We start from the raw sequence: 21,969 nt of genomic DNA on the forward strand, positions 1-21,969 counted from the left end.
ACCGAGAAGGTGCTGTCAGTTGTTAGGTGTGCTAGTTAGGTGTGTGAATTGTTAGGCGTTATTTTTCTTTTGTTTTTATGCTGCCTCAAAGCAGTGGTTTGTTTAGGCACGAGCGGTGAAGTCGATCGAGGCGCACAAACCGCTTTGTACCCCCCCCCCCTCCCCGGGCAGAAGCTACATTGATTTTAACAGGCGCCGAATGTAATTCGTAAAGTGCGAATTATTACAGCTGACGTTGGGACACTAATGGCAGAGCGATTGCCAATATATCTACATACCCAGGAATTAGTGCGAGTTCGTTCAGTTTCCTTTTTTTCATCACCACGTGGCGTAGCGACCTTAAAGATTTCGAAAATCGCACCATGACATATGTCATGACGCACAACTAAAGAAAACACAATAAGAGAAGCACATTATTTTGTACCTCTCTTTTAGAAAGATCGCTTGGCTATAGAATCGGCGCACGTGTCCTGTTTAACATCTTCGCCTTAAACGCAATTCTAAGGGCCTTTCTTAAAGCACGAGTAAACGCGTATTTGTACCACGTACCTGATAGGGCGGAATAAAAGTTAACATTACTTCTATTTGACCTCAATAGACGAATTCGTTTTTCTGAAGAGGACTTGCTTATTTACTGCTCCCGAGCCAACGTCGTGGAGAATAGCGTCACCATTTATTTCAGAACCATTTAGGAATACAAATTCAGGTCTTCGATGTTCGCATGCGAAGTTCCGTCAGAATAAACAGTGACTCTTAACAACCTGATGCACACTCGCGCGGAAAAGGACATGGTGTCAGCGAAGAAATCACACTTTTTTTTTTTTAGCGCAGCTTCGCAAAGTGTAATTGGTTAAGTTTAAGTGCACTAGTGCATTAAGTGCATTAAGCAGTGCATTAAGCATGCAGTGCATTAAGTGAAACACTAGCACATAGGTGCTACTACTCTGGGACAGAATCGGCCTCCAAACATTCTATCGCGACTCTACAATTAGGTGGCAATCGAAAGGATCGTATTGAAATCTCTTACGCATTTTTTCTCTCCATTTGTTTACTGCAGCATGTCTGATACAACTGTGTGCTGTGCCACGTCGAGCTCCACAGAGCTTCCACATCGAGAGAGAACGTTCAACGCGTAAACTGCAGGTATGTCCATGGTGTGGTTCCATCACTGTAAAAATTATGGTCCATAGCATTATCCTGTAAGTAAAGCTCGAGTTGATAAATTACACTTTCGCTCGTTTGTTTAACTTTAGTTAATTAAGGCAGCGGAAGTGAATATTGTCGACCTATTCTTCCTAATAGCTTGCACGTCGCATCGAGCCGGCTGTTCAGTGCAACAGCTACGTCCAACGTGTACGCTGTTTTCGAAATGTGGCCGTTGTCATTCTGCAGCGCCAGCAAATATTATCAGACCTTTACGACCATACGCCGTCATTCTTTTTGAAAAGGCAATCGTCGCACCTCTTGGGTTACTCTTTTGAGATATGACAAAGAGAAAGCAATCTCCCGTATGGGAACACAACGGCATGAGGCTGGATATGGTTTTCCTAGACCGGAGGCATTACCGCTGCTCCCGATACGTGTCACAAAGTATCGATATTGAACGGGCTCCTTGCTTGTGAATTTTTCGTTAACTTTACAAGCGCAGAAAAACGGGACACAAAGAGGAGACGGAGGTACCACGAACGCTTGAACACGACTGCAGTTTGCTAGACGTAACGACAGTCAAGCAATAACTAAAAAACGGCCTGCATTTCTGACGCGCTTGTGTGTGTCCTTCATCCTATGGCTAAGATATCTCATTTTTTTGTCGTATCATGAGAAGCCAACAAACAAAGACGCCAATGAAAACAGGGGAAATTACTTGTACTTAATAATATGATTAAAGAAATAAAGAATTAATTGCACTGAAAGTGGATGAAAAAGGGCATCGCACGCGTAATGCGAAGATGTGTTATCGTTATACACCTGCGGCAATGGGTTTTTTATCCACTTTCGTTGTCATTAATTTATCGTTTCTTTAATTCGGTTTGTAAGTGCAAGTAATTCCCCGTCTTTCCTTGGTGTCCTTGTTTGTTGGCTTCTCATGATACGATTAATAAAACTGGGCCCCTCGGTTAACCGCTTTCTTCTCCTTCTTATATAACGAGGGCCTCAAATCCGGCAACATTGATGCCTTCAGGTAGTATGTGCGGCATGTACGCCTGCGGCAGAGAGGATGTTCGACATCCGCCATCGAGGTTAGTGAGTGGTGGCGCTGGCTAACACTCTCAAGGTTAGTTCTAGTAGTAACACCTAAATACCCCAGAAAGTGGATGGGGAAACCGCGCCGTGGTAGCTCAATTGGTTAGAGCATTGCACTTGCAATGTGAAGGCGTGGTATCGTTCCTCACCTGCGGCAAGTTGATTTTCCATCCGCTTTCACTGCTATTAATTTATCATTTCTTTAATTCATTTAGTAAGTACAAGTAGTTTCCCCATTTTTTCCTTGGTGTCATTGTTTCTTGGCTTCTCATATGATAAATAAAAATCGGGCCCCTCGGTTAACCCCCTTTCTTCTCGCTCTTACATAACGAGGGTCTCGAATCCGGCAACATTGATTCCTTGAAGTAGCATGTGCAGGTTTTTTTACCAGTTGCCCTCACCCAGAGAGATCACGTACTCGTGACGCCTGCGGCACAAAGGATGTTCCACATCCGCCACCGAGGTTAGTGGGCAAAAATGCCCACTCATCGGAGGGTGGAGGCGAGTTTACTTAGCTTCTTTGTTTTGATGCTGGTCACGTGGTGGTTATCTCCGGGCGACCTCCCTATTCGCAATGCGAAATCAACGCAGTTCTCTGAATCGCCTCAGCGCGTGAAGTCTAAGCGCAGCGGAGCCGTGGTGGCTCACATGGTACCGTCCGTTTACTCCCGTTTGGTGGCTTTCGTCATGGGAAAATTACATGAAGTTTCAACAAACCTGACAGTAATAACATGGGAGGATACTTTGAAATAAATATGACCAATGCAACACCTTTCATTCTGATACACAACATAAGTATTGAAAAAAAAATACTTTCAAATACTCTGCATGCTGTTTCTTTACGAAGCTTGATAAGGAGTAAGTGACTTTGTTTTCCTTATAGAACGACGTCGTCGTAAAGAACTTCCAAAGCAAATATAATTTGTTGCGTCAGCTCTTTCAGGAATATAAAGCACGGCAAAGTGGAATGCGCCAGAGTTCTCGAGTTCTTAAAGAAAGGAATATTCCTACATTCGTCAATCGCAATTTTGGGCCTATGCGTATACCGTGCGTCACACGAAATTAGAGGTCAATCTTTCCGAAATGCTGTTCATTGCGCGAACCATAGTGGGCCGCACTAATGGTTTCACTCGTAGATTTCTTCATTTTGGTTGGGAAATTCATTTCCCATTTGTAAACGCGCTTAACTGCCACGTCGCGTTCTTCCCACCCCGATAGCCGCAGTTTCGCAACTGCTTAACGCGAGAGACTCGACGGTGCTGCCACTGCTGCTCGCGAGCAATTGGACGACGCTAGACTTCGGCAGACAGGCCAGTTTACGTAATTCAGGTCGCACCGACGTTCAGTACGGGCTTGGCCACCCGGTATTGTACCGTGCACACCCTTTGAGCAACTCAGCCTGCAGTTGTGCGTCGCTTGCGGCTCGGTAAGGTGGCCCACTCACGGTTGTTCGGAAGCTCAGTAACCTTTCTTATCGCATGGAGAGTGTTACAACCGGTGCTTCGGTAGGCCCCATGCGTGTATCTCAGCTCAAACGTCATTTTACGCGTCGCCCTAATGTGATCGATTTATTGCTGCCCCTTTCGCTGGCACCTTCTTCACCGAAGTTACAATCGAGACGCGAAGCCTTCCGCTAGGTGTCCTCTCATGACCCGTTTGTCTTGCGCACTGCCACGCCAGCCACTTCACGCGGTCTGGCGTGATTCTTCGCAGGTGTTCCATGACCGTTCCGGCCCCCCTACCGCCGGAGCTTCCCACCCTTGCCACCTGCACGTCGGGTGCCACCCCCGTCCCCGCCAGGATTTGGGCACCGTTCGCGCCCGCCTTTCCGTCCACGGCCGTCCTCCCTGGCGTATACGTGTTTGAAAATGAGTTGAGCAATTCTTGATGTTTCGAAGCTAACTGGCAAACATTGCGCATGCGAATGATTTTAGCTTTCTTCGAGAATTATATCATTGTGTGAGCGTGTTTTCCCGCGCAAGCTACGTGGCCAGCTGCTTCTTTTTAAGCATCAATATGTTTTTCTTTGAGCTGTTTTTTTTTCTTTTATGTCTACTAGTGGAATTCAAATTTACGCTTTGCCTGTTCAAATTTCTGCTATTTCGTTGGAAGTACACTGCCGCACTTGATGATTAGAATTTATATTCCTCATAGAGTTTGAATAATTTATTATTTTGTACCTCCTAGCATGCCATTATTCATGAAGCCCTTTTGTCTATTCCCTCGTACGGGTCTCGCATCTGTCACATATCATTGTGTCTATCCGTGAAGCTCATCGAAATTCCTCTTATTTCTCAAAGCTGTGCCCAAACGCTCATGCACTTTCCATGTGCGTCATAGTATTTCAAAGCGAAGTTCATTTGCTGTCAAGCTGCGCGACTTTGTTATCACGTTTCTGCTATCGCGCGAGATAGATATAGTATCTGGAAGATTCGATGACGCATGAGTGAAATCAGTCACCTGCGGGCGGCCGCCATTGGATTCAATGACCGCCGTCGGCAATTATTGCTATCTCCGCCAGTGCACTTTCTGGACTATTGCTTGCACCAATTTGTGGCAACAATATACTGGCCATCACTTAATTTCCAAGAATCGAGGAAATCGATGGCGAGACAACTTCTTTAGAATTATCCTTGCAGGTTGACTTGAGTCTGTCACTTATGTTCCTTTATGATTCTGAGCCGTCTATTGTCGGCACTCGCACGATTCTTTCACTTGTGTATACTTATATAAAGTAAAGTTAATGTTTTTATTTTTGTTTACCTCACCACCAAAAGAAGCCAGTGCGTAGAAACAATTAAGACTGCCTTTCGCAATGTTTTGCTAGTCCCATCGTATCGGTATACCTCTAATTCGCTGTACCTTAAAGTTCTTTTGCATCTTCCTCATTTATGTCATTACAAGTGCGGCCGACATCAGGTCGTGCACTCTGATGGCAAGTAAGAGCATTTAGATACGAAAACAACAGTCAAAATAATTGGTGTTTGACTTCCACACCGTTATAGGCAACATCAAATAATATTAGTTGGCGCGCTTATAGCCGCTCATCGGGATCAAACCACTGGCTTTGTTGGTTTAAAATTATTGAGTTTGTTAGTCTTTTCAGTAATTTCAACCTCGTGCCATAATACTATATGTGCTTCTGTGAGTGAAGAAATTTCGATTAAACAGGTTATGACATCTTCCTTATATTTAACGAATTCCCCAAGCATTTCGTTAACACAGGCTATGTAGTGCGTTTCAGAAAATGCTTCTTAAATGTTCCTGAAAAGTAAGGGAAGTGCTATTAAACAATTTTCTTCGGCCTGCTCTTGCTGTTAGGGCATACATCTAAGTTTCCTCGAGGTACTAAATATAGATACAGATATGCAGATTAATACTACATGAATTTGGGAGCAGGAAAGATAGACGATTGATCCCATTGCAAGTCCGTCATGCGTGGACTTCATAAGCGCTTTCATCAGATGAGAGAAGCTGACGCTGCTATAAAATCTTGATCGCAACACATTTCCGGCCGTTATTATAGCCTGGACAACTCAAGCACTCGAAGAGAGCGGCTGTTAGGAGCTGAGCGCACACACTTGCGTCACGTACGCTTCAAGCAAGCGAAATGGTAAGGTCGCTCGCTTCGTGGTCTCTGGACAGTGAGGCCTTCACAGTCGCCTCGCGCATAGGCTAGGGTAGTTTGCATGATTCATTGTGCACGTTCTACCTCTAGTCTTTTTTTTTAATTAGTACCTGTGTGTTGAAAGCATTCCAAAAGTAACTTTATTTTGTACCTTGCCAATAATTAAGAAATTTCGCACGCCTTCTTTAAATACCTCTAAGGTATGGCGATACCCGCAGCATTATATATATATTTATATATATATATATATATATATATATATATATATATATATATATATATATATATATATATATATATAATTGTGTATAGTTCATTTCAGTGGCTCATATTATATAATATGAGCTACTGAAGCATACTCTATACTAGCTACTATCTAATTGTTTAGCAATTTCAGGTAGGTTGGAAACTAACGTCAAAGTAATGGATTACTCTTGATAATTTCTCAGTTAGTCTCGTGCGGCTGTAATTGGTAACGGTAATGAATTACACGTTTAAAGAAAAAATATTTATTCGTAATCGTCGATTGCTTCATTTCTTTCATGGCCAGGAATTAGTGCAATGTCCCTTCTAAAATATCCTATGAACTTCACCGTAACATACCGACGTAACTCTATGGGCGACATTAAAAAAAAATACGTTTTTAAATATTGCCCGAGTCTCGGCAAATTTCACCTAGCACTGTCGAGAGGGTACTTCCTTCTAATACCATATGCATTTTCAGCACTTAGTTTAAATTTCTCTGCTGCTTTAGAGCAGTACGTGTTTTGGTCAAGCAGAGCTGGGCATTCGTAGGCACAGATCCATCGACTACACAGCAGACTTGTACACGGTCATACCTAGGAATATTGGACAGTAGCCCTTCGCTAAACCAGCTCTATGATTAGAATCGTGCTGTCACAGGTGATTTTTTTTTATTTGTGAAAGTCTTCACGGAAGTACCCGGTACGTTACGTCTTCTTTAAGGGAAAAATACATGCGTTTTCAAGCACGAAGCTACAAAGGAAATCATTAAGGGTCTCCCAGAAAGCGAGATTCGCAGTTTAAGAAAAAATCATCCTGGTTCGGCATCTGTAAACACTTTTATTTCGTGAACTGCGAAGGATTTCTTTCTGAAATGACTTGTATGGGTTTCGAGACGGGTGCGTGTCGATTTTTTTCCCTTTCCTGAACTTTCTTCCACTTTGCGATCTTCCGCGGAATTGATTTGCCGTTATAGGCTTTTGTAACTAGCAGTTTTCGTGGAGTTATCATACAGTTCACGGTCAGGATGCGAACGCTGTCTTCAAAGTAAACAGAAAAATCACCGCGAGTGACCGCGTCCTCGCGTTCACGCATTTATTGGATTCTACGCAGTGGCGGCGTACGGAACACGGAACTCTGATGAAGACGGCGTGGGGCGCGATTGCCGGCCTGGACTATGCGCCTGGCGTTTTCTGTTACTGCATATTGGAGAAATAAATAAAGAAAGAAGGGATTTTCTTTCAGTCGTTATTACCGGCTCGTTTCGAACTGGCGCTTTTATTTATTTTAATGTTTTATTTATTTAGAAAGTCCTAGCAGGCCTATGAACAGGCATATGGGGAGGTGGGCATATGGCACAATTTATCTCAAAGTACAATCGGTAAAGAGACATCGATGCATAAAGGAATTCAAATATTGGCAAAAAACGAAGGAATTTGCATACTTACAAGAAGATGTCAAAAAAGGAAGAAAAATGAACGAAAAGGGAATGAACAAATAAGCATTGCATAAAAACAGCAAGAACTAATAAATAAAAGCAGCAAGGTACTTTGCGTTGAGACGTTATGCACTGCACTGTTATGTTAAAAAATGAAAAAATAAAACATGGTATAACGCGTGACAATGCATTGAAAGTGGAAACGCAATGGGATTGATAAGTACCCGTGTACTTAATTAACCCTACGCATAGTGTGGGGAAAAATGTTTGAACAAATTACTGCAAAAGGCATCATGAATTCTTAGCGAAGTAATGCTGTCCGGAGACGGCTCGTCGAATGAGCGCGCTGTGAAGACGTGGTGTTTCAAGCATGGCAGGAATAATCCGTCAGAGTAAATAAACTTATGGGAATAACGACAGCAATGCAATATCACGGCGGGTACTCAACGATTGCAACGACAGTTCGGCTTTGATCCGCGTTATGCTAGGCTGGGCGCTGTTTTTATGAGTAATGAAACGACTTGCCCTATTCTGAATAATTTCCAACGATTCAATTAGGTATTGCTGGTGTGGAGACAAAATGGGAGATGCCTCCTCGCGCTGTGGCCACACAAACGTTAAGTAGGCCAGTTCACCCAAGCCAGATGGAACGCTACGCAAGTTCCGGTGCAAAAACCCCAATGATTTGGATGCATTGGCAAAGACACACGTAATGTGCTAAGACCATGATGGGCTAGGTGTAAGGTGCCCGCCTAGATACTGCGAATCAGCAGATTTAGGGGTGAAACACATTGTTTTGCACTCTGACACGTTTAGTGTCATGAGCCATGCAGTTGCACCACTAGTTCACTATCTCCATGTCTCGATGGAGCGCTGTATGATCATCACTGTTAGTTACTGGACGGTAGATCATTTCATGCTTATTTTGTCGCGTTAACTTAGGCGATATGCTTAACTTCGCAAAAACGCTTTCTACGTACCTAAATCAGGTGGCCCACCCTTGGCTAGTGAACGCTCTTGACGATAACGAATTAAAGATAAGGAATTAAGGACAGCGGGAGCGGCAGCACCATTTCACACGCTGACGCATTACACGTGATCCTAGATTCAGTTCCGTCACATTGGTTGGGTCGTACGAGATTTTGCTGGTTTTTTCACATCGGCTGTTACACCCAGTGCAAAGCACGTGTCTGTAATCAAACTTTTGCCCAGTTCGAAGCACGAAGTTTGTTAAACTCTTACTTAATTATCGAAGGCTGTCTTGTAACGCAGAGTTGTTTTTCATGTATTATTGCTTTCTATAACATTTTCGATTAATCTTCTTTTTCTAGTTATTTATCACATTACCACCCGGTTCGGGGGCCTATCCCCCGCAATATGTTTGCGCCGTTAAGAAAGTAATCGTCATCATCATCGTGCTTCAGCAAACGAGCCCCAATATTGGCTTCAATTATAAAGCAAAATAAAAATTTGAAGGCCCAGACACAGTAACAGGTTTCGGTGAATCTTTGAATTTTAGCAAAGCCATGGGGGAAGATTAACTGTGAAAGAGTGAACGAAAAAAAATTTGGGGGGTTTTACGTGCCAAAACCACTTTCTGATTATGAGGCACGCCGCAGTGGAGGACTCCGGAAATTTCTACCACCTGGGGTTCTTTAACGTGCACCTAAAACTAAGCACATGGGTGTTTTCGTCCCCATCGAAATGCGGCCGCCGTGGCCGGGATTCGATCCCGCGACCTCGCGCTCAGCAGCCCAACACCATAGCCACTGAGCAACCAGGAAACGCATCAAGGCAGATGACGATTATTGTTGTGTGGCAGAAGGGGCACGCCAAAGGGTGTAAACTGTTCTTAGAGTGTACGTTTTTTTTCGAAAACAACTATTCTTACCCTTGCGCATGGGATCCCTTGGGGTCCCACTTTTAACAAGGGTAGTTCAAGGACGTGTTACAGGTTCCCGAGCCCACAGGCGTATGTGCCATTCAGTTCGGACCCTTTCTGCACTATCACCAGGACCGGCCAACGTTATGATCCGTTTTTGTCCACATCTCGGACACATTTTTTTTCCAGATCCTAGCCCCCCCTCCCCCCACCCCTCATAGACAGCTTAGCTATAAAAAAGAAAGCCATGTCAACCAAAGTCAACGTGAAAAAGACAATGTGGACGTATATGGCATATATGTATGCATGTCATTGAAATTGGAGCCCTAAAGCTGACGGGTTGTTGCATAAATGTATATTTTTAACGATTTACAGTATTTTCGACATTTCATTGCCAGACCTTAGTTCCTTTTTTTCGAACCCTTTATTTCCTTTACTGATTTCCAGTGTTTAGTTCACTTTCTTTAACGCGCGTGTAAGTCGACGTTTTCTTCGCGTCGACACTGGTTGACACGGCTTGCTTGTTTCCTTTTTTTTTACCGTGAGGCCAAGTGCGCCGATCCAAGAGATAGTACAGTCGCTGGTACAATGTGCTTAATGTCCGCCTATATTGGCGCTACTTACGCTCGTACCGTTAAAGGGACACTAAAGCGAAACAATAAATCAGTTTAGACTAATGAAGCATTGTTTGAGAACCCTGCAGGAAATCATTTAAAAAAAATAGTTTGATTATTACATGTGAAAATGAAGGTCCTAGTAACAGTATTTGAATTTCGCACCGAAACCCTAGCGCCGGTACGTCAGCGTGACGTCAGGGATACCAACGTATGTTTTCGCATTTGGGCCGCGTTGGCTGAGTAAAGGTTCCCGAAACTGGCCATATTTATTATTTGGTTCCGTTAGAACCCAATGTAGTCCATCTGTACCGCTATATATAATTAGTAGGCCCTAGAAGATGGCATCAAAATCCAAGACGTCACAGCCCCCAGGTGCAAGAACTTTAGTAGGCGTCGCCACCCGCATTATGTTCTTCAGCTTTTTCTGGCTTACCAAACGTCTTATCGTTGTATGAGTAGTGTTTTTGGTGTTGTAGAACGGTAATTTACTGATGCAGAAGGAATCATTTTTTCCCTTTAGTGTCCCTTTAACTTTACCTGCTCTGCGACTAATTCTCGCTTTTTCTCTACTTGAGACATACATTTTGGTAGCTTTTGCGACTCACTACGACATCCCAAAGAAGCAAAATTGGCCCTTTGTTTAAGGGCCGCTCATCAGGCCACTTGGCAAATTTTGGTTATACGCTGTAAATTGTCACGTACCCTCTAGAGAGCGTTCTACCACAAGAATTTTTCAAATCGGTTCATTATGAGCAGCGAGAGCAATATTTGAAGTGTCCCGAACACATGATTCCAAGAGTCGAGCTTCACAGCCAATCTCGACGCTCTCGCCACTTGCCCTTTCTAGCCTCCGCAAGCAAAATTCCTTCCCTACGTTCTCCCATGCCGGAGCCGGAGGATCGCGTCACGTACACGTCACGCCTACCCCCCCCCCCTTCTTTTTTTTTCTATTGCGTTTTTGCTGCACAGCGCACTTCCGGTGACGGTTTCGCGCGTGAGTCCGCGAGCTGTTGCGTTTGCTTCGGTTCGCTCTGTGCACAATCTTGCGAGCTGTGCCCGATGACACCAGCTTTGTTGTATGTCTCCTTCTGCGAAGTGGATCTCTCAGTACGCGCACGTTCGGAGAGGCCGACCCGGCTCATGACTCCATAGCGCGGTACACCACGTCATTGTATCGCGGTATGATGAGTAAGTTCCACATGAACACTGAGGTAGACACGGGCCCATCAGAGAGTATGATCGAGGGCTGGAATACGGCGGAAAATTGCATAGTTTCGTTCTCAGCGCGCGCGACTGCACGACGTGGGAACAAGCAGACGATACCGAAGTACATCTCTCTTGCTGCGGTACGAAGTAGAACAATGGCAGCATATATTCGGTTTTCAAGTTCCTATTATTTCTCCAAACTTTTACTCGTCTATTGAAGCAACAGATCAAACAAATAGCTGCTGTTAACTTGAACAGTTCCCGAAGTCACGTGTCACTATGTCAATATGTCAGTGAGCGACGTCACAGCACGACCATGTACGTAGGCGCACTTGCGGGATTGACGTCGACTCTCCGGCTGGGAGCGCGGCACCCACGAGGAGATTGGCAAACGGCGTTTGGTTTGATATTTAAGCTCTTTACGCGCCGCGTGGCGGCGCGCTACTTTGCAGGCACGATCGTTAGCGCGCATTGTATGCACTGCGATTGCCAGCCCAAAATGGCGAGACCTGGTGAGGGGCCCTTTAAGAGATCGCATACATGGATGGCCAGCTCACAGATACGCCGAACCCGTATGAAGTCCATAAAGGGGGGCCTTGTCTCAGTGCCGCTATGAGCGCACGGCTCTGAGAAATTTACTCTAAAAGCCCGCAGAGCCGTAACACCAAGCACACGCTTGCCCACCGGCGTTAAGAGCGCTCTAAGCATGGGTAACCTTAAGGGAATTAAATCAATCAAAAGACGACGCACTTCTCGTCTGTTGCGCGGTTTGGTCCCCTTCTACATGCAGCAACTAGCCCAGTTCAGCACAATCCATGGGTATTTTCATTCAACGCAAGATTGCTGATGTGACCAGCTGCCTATAATGCTGCCTAACCCATAATATATGCCGCCATGCTTATTTGGTTATAACGTTGCAGCTCATCAAATGGATTGTTTGCGAAATTTGCAGTAGCGATCACGTACGGTTGTCTGAAATACACGTGGACACCTTTCATTGATAGGGTCCATACTTAAAGGGACTTTAATGTGAAACACTGAATCAGTTCATATTGATAGCGTATTTTTGACAAACTCTGCTTTCGCTGATTTCACGCTAATAGGCTATTTATTAGGAGAAAAATAAATATTGATGAGCGCTTTCTTTTTGAATTTCGCGCCGATACACCAGGGCCGGTGCGTCAGTACGACGTCACAGATTGCAAAGTACTTTTTGTGCATGTCGGCCGTTGTGGTTCAGTGGAACTTTTTTGAAACTTTCTATGTACAATCTTTGCCTTTTTAGAATACGATGCAGTCCGTGTTTTGCCGATTTTTTTACCAATAAAGTCTTAACTAGGCCCCAGCAGACAGCATCAAAATCCGTGACGTCATGGCGAGCTGATTCGGGAACTATAACACGGTGTCGCCACCCGTTTCCTTTTTTTTACGTATTTTCTTGCTTATTAATTATGCGTCTTCTCGCCGGAAGCACAGCTTCTTTTTTTTTTTGCATAGATAGCGTGCAAGCGACGTCACGGATGCAGTTCCACGGCCACTGGATAAAAAATAGGTGCGGCCTGCCGCGTGCATCAAAAACGCTGTCATCAGCCGCGGCGCTGCCAGTCGGGGACTGTTGCCTGGGATCGGCATAGAAAGTGCGTGAGGAACGCGCTTCGAACGCCGTCTCCCGTGGAAACCGACGCGTCCAGTCCCCGAGAGCTAGCGCCGTTCGGCCCAGCCAAGCGGCCGAGAATGCAACTACGGCTGTCATGTCCGCTCCCATAACAGCCCGCCTGACGTGGCAGACGGCACCTTTCTTTTTTATCCAGGGGCCGCGGCAATTCTTTACCGTTTGGTTCACCAACATGGCGCCTAGGATGACGTCGGTGTATATTATTTACTGCCGTGGGCAGCCTGCTTCCACGGAGCAGGGAAAGCTTAGGAGAGGCCCCTGCCCTATACCGGCCACGTTGTAGAATGATACGCCAGCGGATGCGACTGCTCACCGTGCTATAGTTCAACACCACGACACCTAGGAAAGCCGTCTGTTGTGAAAGGGTAATTTAGCAACGCAGTTCAAATCATTTTTTTTTCTTTCGAATCCTTTTAAGGTGCGCGCTTGTGACTTGTCGAGTGCTTGTGCAAGCTTTCTTCCGGGCTAAGTTTACCTAAAGAAAAAGCTTTGCATACCTGAGCTCGACTTCACTGCCTCACTATTTGCCTGCCTGTCAGCGCACCGTCAATGCCGCTTGAGCAACACAGCTCAGCATTGCGGCCTGCAGGGATGGCTCGTGATGTCAGACATCCGCGCGATAGCCTCCTTGCGTAGCCTGCGCATGTGGAGTGCCTAGAAAACTTAAAAGCGAACTGCAACGACATTTAAGACCGTGTAAGCAGGCCTGGCTTTAGATTATGTGAATGAAAGACGGCCTGAGTGCAAAATTTTTTCGAGAGCAATGCGCAAAGGCCGCAAAACTTGCACATTTCTCTCCGCATGAACTCGCAAAAGAATCTCATCTAATACCGCTCGCCGAAAATGGCTCCGAATCCGGGACGCTAGGAATCAGCGAGACCCGCTGCGCGTTGGAGATCACGCAGAGAGGGGCATGTTTTGGGCGTGGCCTCCGAGATTGCAGAGGCGCAGATGTGCGCTGTCGCAATCTCGAAGGGCAATTCAGGGGTCTGCGTTATGTCCGCTAACCACCAGGTGTCCGCGTTGTCCGCTAAGGGACTGATTAAATGCTTTTAATAAACAAAAGACATAGACAATCAACAGCCCTGCACTTTGTCAGTTTCTTTTGTAGTATAGTGCCGCAACGACAACCAATTTGTGGAAAGCGAAATTTCATTACAGTGAGCAAACAGACAGCCAAAAAACGCAGCCATATCTGTTTATACAGAGCTCTATAATTTAGTGAGAAAAATAAATATTGATGAGCGCTTTCTTTTTGAATTTCGCGCCGATCTCGCTGATTGGCCAAAAGCGGGTAATTTAAAATTTAAAAGACAGGAGTGTGAAAAGCATCCCGCATAATTTGAGAATAGGTGATTAGAATCAGGACAGATTGCAAATAATTTTTAATGAAGAAATGGATGAAACCAAATATACAACTATTCGAGCTCAATTTGGGGGAAAGAAACTGAACTTTTAGAGAACCCTTCACTAGCAGCCTCCTCTCTTGGAAACTACGATAGGGATGTTTGCTCAATTTTCGAGAAATGTATAGTTCGTTCAGGGAGATTTTCTTAAGTTTTGCGTACGTTATTTATTGGTTAATTTTCTTTCTGACAATTTTACAAGCTTTAGTGCAAGTGCTATTTCATAATACCATTTGTTGCGGCTCGAGGTGGCATTTGGGCAAGAAATCCACCAAGCCCATTGACAAGTACGTCCGGTAGTAGGATTGAAGGAAAAAAGGGTTTTACCTTGTTTACACTGGTTCCATATACGGAAGCCCACTCCATTCAAGAGCATATTAAGCGTCTGAGTTCACATAAGGACGCGTCAGCATCTCTCCCACCGCACGAAAGGTATCCACTTTGAATACCGTCGTCTCTCCTAGTCGACTAGACTAGGGAAGCTGATGACTGTATCGCGGACAATCACAATCGTCGAATCCGTCGCAATATCGCGCCCATAATGTCGCCCTGTTTTGCCAAACTCCGCCTCCGATGTTGCTAAATATGCGGCGCGCGTAGAAATCGGGGAATCCAAGGTCGAAGCCGTCCCCACGGTAGCATTCAACGTTGGCCCTTTTCATCACTAGGCTTATTCGATTCATCCACGTTTCTCTGCACCTATGCCTTCGATTCTCCGAGATGCCGCGGTGCAACCTGCACCCCCGTGCTCGACTAAACGGGGTCAAGGCAAGGTACTGCCACGGTGCAGTGCACCCTTCGACATTGCACTGAGCGGGTGCAGCTCGGCGCACCACATAACTGGCACCACCTCCACCTTTTCTAAATTATGAGGTTTTACGTGCCAAAACCACTTTCTGATTATGAGGCACGCCGTAGTGGAGGTCTCCGGAAATTTCGACCACCTGGGGTTCTTTAACGTGCACCTAAACCTAAGTACACGGGTGTTTTCGCATTTCGCCCCCATCGAAATGCGGCCGCCGTGGCCGGGATTCGATCCCGCGACCTCGTGCTCAGCAGCCCAACACCATAGCCACTGAGCAACCACGGCGGGTACCTGCACCTTTTCGTTTGTGGTGCCGTGCACCTTTTCTGAGTCGAACAAGCTTATTAGTTCAGGTTGTCAGATGCAGGAGGAGGGCTCTTCTGTTCACCCGTCAACCGTCTGCGCCAAAGCTGCGTTCACGTCTGGTTAGGCGCTGATGAATGAGGGGGGAGGGGGGGGGCGACTTCCTCATGGTAAACGTCTAACTAATGCCCTTGGCCGTGTTGAGATGTAACACATCCAAATGTTGACCCATCTCTCGCAGTGGGTGCGCGCCATGATAATAGAAAGACCAAACCAAACCCCTCACCATGTCTGGCCATATTGAGCTGACAAGCGCGGTGCATACAATGTACGCTCGATCGTGTGTGCTAAGTATTAGATTCCTACGCGTAGCGGAAAGAGCTTACATTTCAAATCAAACGCCGTCTGCCCTTCTCCTCGTGGGCGCCGCGCTTCCAGCCGGAAAGACGACGTCAATCGCGCAAGTGCGCCTACGTAGTACATGGTCATGCTCATAGTGACACGTGATTCGAGAATTATTCCAGGCCACAGCAGTTATTTGCTTATTCTGATGCTTGAATACACGAATTCAGGTTAAGATAAATGTACTTTTTTGTCTGCTTGTTCCCACGTCGTGCGGTCGCGCGCGCAGAGAACGAGACTACGTCATTTTCTAGCGTGTTCTACGTCATTTTCTAGCGCTCTCATTCTCTCACGCCCGCCTCAGTGCTCGTGATTGAGGCACTGACTTATGCCGCTAATCAGGTGTTTTTCCGCAGAGCGCGCAAAATAATCCGCTGCGCAAAGCGAGGCAAATGCAACAGCTCGGGCGCGAGACTATCACCGGAAGTTCTCCGCTCAGCAAAAACGTAAGAGAGCAGAAAGAGATTCACCGACGATTACGATATACTACCTTATGCAACGTTTGGGCGCCACTGTATATGCGCATTCATTTCGTGATATATCGACTGGCGGGGACAATCTGTCTCGTGCAGCACGTTGCAAACGGAGCGATGTGTGGCGCGAGCTGATCGCGAGGTCGCGAGAGGCGGCGTGTGGATGACGCGTGGGCGCGATTCACAGCAGCAGCCGCAGACAGACCTGTGCTCCATGCAGGGCTCTGCTTCCATACAAACAATGCGCACTACTCTGGCGCCATCTCGTAGCCGTCATCGCCGCAAAGCCCGTCTTGCGTAGCGCTACGCTTTTCCTCTCATGCTTTCTGTATGCCCTCCTACACCGCTTTCCTCATCTCGCTGTCTTCACTATCGTGTCTTTTGTATCCCGCTGCGCTCCGCTTTCACTTTCATCCTTCGCTGTGCTCTTTCACTCGGTCACTCGGTTACGAAGGACAACGCCGATACTCGCTGTAGGAACGGGTGCCTAGGAGCTGCGCTTTAAAAGAAGGCGGGGCCCATGACGTATTCGTCAAGCAGTCATTCGCCTCCGGAATGGGAGAACGCAGGGAAGGACTTTCGCTTGCGAAGGCTAGACGGAGCAAGTGGAGAGAATGTCTACGTTGGCGGGACCGCTCGCCTGCTGGAATAACGGGCTCGCGGTATTTCAGATATTTCGATCTCTGCTTTTAATGAAATAATTCGAAAACATTTTGCCGTAGAACGCTCCTTAGGGGGCGCGTAACAACTTCCAGCGTATAACCGAAATTCGTTATATGGCCTTGTGAGGAGCCTTTTAAGGTCCCGCACAACAAAATCATCAATGGGAGCGCAAGCCTTCCCGTCCCTGTGCCAAAAGTGTGGAGACCCTCAAAGATAATAAATTTGGCACACTTACACCTAAGGCGTAGCGGTGTTTCAATGATTGTTGTTGTTTCTTAAATAGAAACCCTTTGACCAGCAATGAAAAAAATCTGAGGGCACTTAACCACTTCTTATGAGTTGTGAATGCGAAAGTACTAATGTTCGATCGGACGCCACTGAGCGGGCCTTCTAGTTTTGTGCTGCGAGTAATCCACTCTAGCGGTACGTGCTGCCCGAGCCAGCCAGCAGCAGCCGTCTTCGCTGCCCACGCCGCATGCCAACGACGCCCTGCGCGACGAGAGACTGAGGTAGCAGCAGCGGCCACGAAGGTCGGCTGGCGCGCGCAGCAGCTATGCCCAGCGGGGGTGAGAGATAGAGAGATACAGACCTCACGCCGGCTCCCGATAGCGAGAGCGAGGGTGATGTGGCGTCGCGATGCCCTCTCCCCTCCCGCAACACCTGGCCCTCTACAGAGGCAGCCGGTGTGCTCTTTCGCCCGCTCTGGTTCGTAAAGGCGCGTTCGTGACGGTGGCGTCACAGCCATCGACAATGCGAGTTTAGGCGCCGTTTCGCTGCTACAGATGACAGACGCCGGCTTCTTCTTTCAATAGGTCATTTGACGCCTTCGCTTCAAAAATTGTATATTGTCTGACCTTCCCAACAAAACCAACAACTCGGTGAGGGTGCCACAGCAGCTCAGTTTGGGCAAATATTTATGAAGTGTATTCGGCGACGTAGCCTAGTGATTTAGGCTTGAGATGCTCGCGTTTGACATATGTATGCGACAAATGCTGCAAATCTAGGGAAGCTATTACAGACGGCGCACAAAATTATGCAGCGTCATTTGTCTACAAAATCTAGCCTCCATGGCGTCAGCTGATGAGAGAAGGATTTGAACAACCGCATTGCTCCGGGACACATAACTTCACCAACGAATCTGCCTTTCAGAAATTTCGTTCTGAACTTGTCCTTAATGACCATACACCTATACCGATCCAATGAAAGCTACAGTATGGGGAACTAAATGATTTGAATGTTCACAAAATCTGCGAGTCGCCAGAAACCGTGAGGGATTAGCTCAGAGAGAGAGAATCCTTCACGAGCACTGTAGAACGTGTCAGTGTACTTAGTTAACGGAGGGTCAGAATTAGAGTTAAAAAATTGGTAGGACACCCATCCTTTAGAGATTATTGGCGGCTTTACTTCTGTTAGCCATCTATCTCATTTCAGTCCGCCATTGACGATGATTTGTTTTATATAATGATTATTAAGTAAGGCGGCACATACCCATTGACCAAAGTTGGCGTCAAAAGACAGAGAGAAATTTCGTGGCAGAAAGGTGGAAAGGTCGGGAGAGAGAGAGAGAGAGAGATGCAAATGAGAGAAAGGCAGGGAAGTTAACCAGAGTTATAACCTCCGGTTTGCTACCCTGCACTAGGGGAAGGGAAAGGGGAAGTAAAGACGGAAAGAAGAGCGTGACAAAAATAAAAGAGTGAGAAAAAAATATGAAAAGGAACGGAATGGGGTCATTATAGTTTTTCTAATAGGCCACTGTCGCGTAAAAAGGTCAACAAAACATTGACCGACTTTCGCTGCGACGACAGTTCATGTCGGCATTCCAAAACTGACTGTTCTGAAAGTGACCTGTCGTCAAGGCGTGCCAACGCGGTCGCTAGTGACAGCCGGGGCGCGCTGTATTGAGGACAGCGGCAAAGTACGTGTTCGATAGTCTCCTCGCTGCCGCAGTGACTGCAAGCTGCGCTCTTGCCCATACCGACTCGGAAGGCGAAAGATCTTGTGTAGGCGACACCAAGCTACAGTCGGCAAAGTACTGCTGTTTTGAGTCGAGAGAGTCCAGCTGGGGGTCGAAGTCGAAGGGATGGGTGCAGTCGGTGTAGACGTGTATGCTCCAAGCTTGGTGTGTTCCATAAAGTTTCGATAGCTTCATTTGCAAGCGCACGAATTTTCATTGCAGCGTCTGTTCTTGAGAATGGAATCGAGTCTTGCAAGCCCTCCTCGTGTGCAGATCGTGCTGCTGCGTCGGCATATTCATTGCCCATTATGCCACAGTGGCTTGGAATCCACTGTAACGTGATGTCGTGTCCTTGCTCGACGAGGTGGTGAAGCAGCAGTCTGATTTCTAGAACTAGTTGTTCGTGGTGTACTCGGCATAATGCAGAAACCAAACAATGAAGAGCAGCCTTGGAGTCAGTGAACAAGCTCCATTTCTTGGGTAGTTCTTCAGTATATATCAGACGATGCTTTAGATTTATTTAAGCGTGACATCAGTGCTCAGGATTGGTCTTTTATATTCGGAATAAAAAACGTGAATGATGCATATTCTAAGTTCATTGAAATTTTTCAGAGAATATACGCGATACATTTTGCTTTTACAAGTTTCAAACCATCAAAAAGAATAAGAAAACCTTGGGTCACTCCAGCCCACAGGAAAGCTATCAATAAGAAAAATCGATTATTTCACACCTTCTTACGTATAAGAGTACCGTCTGATTTGAAAGATTTTAAAACTTTCAGAAATAAACTGAACGCCGAGCTACGGTCTGCAAAATTACGATATTATCAGCGGTTGTTTTCTGATATAAAGAAACAGCAACCTGGCGCCGCTTGGAAAGTGCTAAACAGGGTGCTCGGTCGCGAAAGTAAAACGGAAACGCCCTCAAAGTTACGCACAATAACCGTGAAATAGTCGGTCAGGCGCTTGTTGATCATTTCAACCAAGCATTTCTAGACCACGCCCTTCCAGATAGTAACCTACAGGTTATCAGACCGTCAAGCAATTGCCCTGCTGAAAGCTTTGCTCTGCATGATATAAGTGAAGCTGAAGTTTATCGAACATTTCTAGGTCTAAAGAACAGCAAGGCTTTGGATATAGACAACCTACAAATATAGCCCATAAAATATGTTATGGAATACATTACACCTGCGCTCGCTCACATATTCAATCTCGCTATCCAATCAGGTCAAATTCCTGACGCACTGAAACGATCCAAGGTAACAGTCATTTACAAGGGAGGCAATAAAAATGCGACAAAAAATTACAGGCCAATATCTGTGATACCAATATTTTCTAAAGGCTTAGAAAAAATATTGTTTTCTCGACTGACTAACTTCTTTGACAAAATAAATCTTCTTTCCGACGCGCAGTTTGGTTTTAGAAAAGGACGCTCTACCGAAACAGCTTTATTAACTCTTAAAGAAAGTGTGCTACAAAACATCGAAAATAAACACATAACTCTCGGTCTTTTCGTAGATTACAGTAGGGCATTCGATTCACTTAACCATAACATACTTATATTAAAACTCTGGCCTACGGGGTTCGCGGTAAGCAGCTCGAATTATTCCGTTCGTACTTAGCCAACAGGACTCAGTCTGTGTACATTGGCAATTACCATTCATCTCCCCTCGATATAAAATGTGGTGTACCTCAAGGCAGTATTTTAGGTCCTCTTTTGTTTAACGTATACATAAACGATATTGTCTGTATTGACACAAGCTCAAAATTTATCATATATGCCGATGATAGCACGATCCTACTCTCCGGAACTGATGAAGCCGATCTAGCGTCAAGATGTAATCGGGTCCTTGAGAAGCTCTTATTCTGGTCAAATTCTAACTGCCTCAAGATTAACCCAGCTAAAACCAAAGTACTTTCCTTCCGTGCAAAAAATAAGGTAATCAATTTAGAACAGGATATATACTGCGACGGGCACAGGATCGAAATCGTCAGTGACTATAAAATTCTCGGAGTAACATTTAGCTCTAATCTCAAATGGGATTCGCATGTTGACAACTTATGCAAAAAACTTTCAATAACCACAGGAGCTCTATCGCGTTGTCGTGCAATTCTCCCATAGTGGAAGCCAAAAAACAAATTTATTCTGCATTGTTCGCTTCTCATATTAATTACTGTAGTCTCGTATGGTTGACCACTACACAAAGGAATATTACGAGGATTTGTTTATTACAAAACAAAATTGTGCGCAATATCGCAAATATCGATTATTTATTTTTTTTTTGTTCGCGTTGCGGAACACTCTGCTAAATGCATCATCAGACGACCTGCATATAGCATTGCTGTAGCTGTTTTTCGTGCATTACGCAAACAGCCCGAACGCTAAAGTAAAACAGCGTAATTCTGCAATTAATTTCTATGCGTGTGTTTCCATGTACGGACTAGTATTTAGCTTCCACAGAATATTATTTTAGGTTGTACAACATTATTAAAATACAACATATGTATGAATTTCGTGTTTTGCGTTCATTCTATGTGTCTTCAACCACTTTTAAAAACTGTATTAGTACAATAGCATTACTTCAGCAAAATACCAATGATCGTACACGTTCTCTTGACTTTTGGATAATTCCGCGTTTCCGCATTTTTTACAAACTGCAGTCTTTGAAATATAATCTTCCGTTAATCCTAAATAAATGCAAAGATATAGTAAAGCCCACACTAGCATTACTTGAACAGCTCTTTTCTTAAAAAAAATATCATACCTACCACTATTGTCGTGAAGCTACGTACATTCATATTCTTTTTTTTTTCTTTAACAGAAGCTAAATACTCCTGTGTCTGCTTGTATTTCACATTGTAGTGTTTTTGGAATGTGATTCTTTTCCTGATGTATTATGTGTTTCTGTATATGCATATGTGAATTCATATATGTACATGTATGTGTGCATATATATATATATATATATATATATATATATATATATATATATATATATTTATATACACGCTAGTTTCCCTCTTTCTTTC

The 21,969-nt window shown here is 45.2% G+C and overlaps 2 protein-coding genes across 3 annotated transcripts in view; both read left to right on the forward strand.

The window, feature by feature from the left end:
• Nucleotides 1-1,141, forward strand: part of LOC142592765 (uncharacterized) — a 139,984-nt gene extending 138,843 nt beyond the window's left edge. The window contains exon 29 of the mRNA XM_075704428.1: nt 1,058-1,141. The gene's annotated coding sequence lies outside the window, so the exon portion shown is untranslated. The remainder of the gene's footprint in view (nt 1-1,057) is intronic.
• A 2,816-nt stretch (nt 1,142-3,957) lies between these two features.
• Nucleotides 3,958-21,969, forward strand: part of LOC142592764 (uncharacterized) — a 59,001-nt gene continuing 40,989 nt past the window's right edge. For both annotated transcript variants that reach the window (XM_075704426.1, XM_075704425.1), the window contains exon 1: nt 3,958-4,116. The gene's annotated coding sequence lies outside the window, so the exon portion shown is untranslated. The remainder of the gene's footprint in view (nt 4,117-21,969) is intronic.

Source organism: Dermacentor variabilis, chromosome 9 (genome assembly GCF_050947875.1).
Source record: "Dermacentor variabilis isolate Ectoservices chromosome 9, ASM5094787v1, whole genome shotgun sequence".
Classification (NCBI taxonomy): Eukaryota; Metazoa; Arthropoda; class Arachnida; order Ixodida; family Ixodidae; genus Dermacentor; species Dermacentor variabilis.